We start from the raw sequence: 204 nt of genomic DNA, 5'->3' as shown, positions 1-204 counted from the left end.
GAGCGTCGACCTTCCAATTAAGACCTAGAAGATCTTGTGCACCAAACCGCCTCTACATATCTTCTCTCAGTGTTGCTGAGATGCTTATCTTTTCGTTATCGGTTGTGCAAAGGATTTGATCCGCTGTAGACTTTCCTTTTGTCATCTGTAAAGCCATCACCAGTACTGCTTTCTGTTGTCGAAGAAGATCCTGTGGACGGCGCG

The sequence above is a fragment of the Tarenaya hassleriana genome, unplaced genomic scaffold (genome assembly GCF_000463585.1).
Source record: "Tarenaya hassleriana unplaced genomic scaffold, ASM46358v1 Cleome26, whole genome shotgun sequence".
Lineage (NCBI taxonomy): Eukaryota > Viridiplantae > Streptophyta > Magnoliopsida > Brassicales > Cleomaceae > Tarenaya > Tarenaya hassleriana.
The sequence above is the reverse complement of the archived record's forward strand: the minus strand, read 5'-3'. Positions refer to the sequence as shown.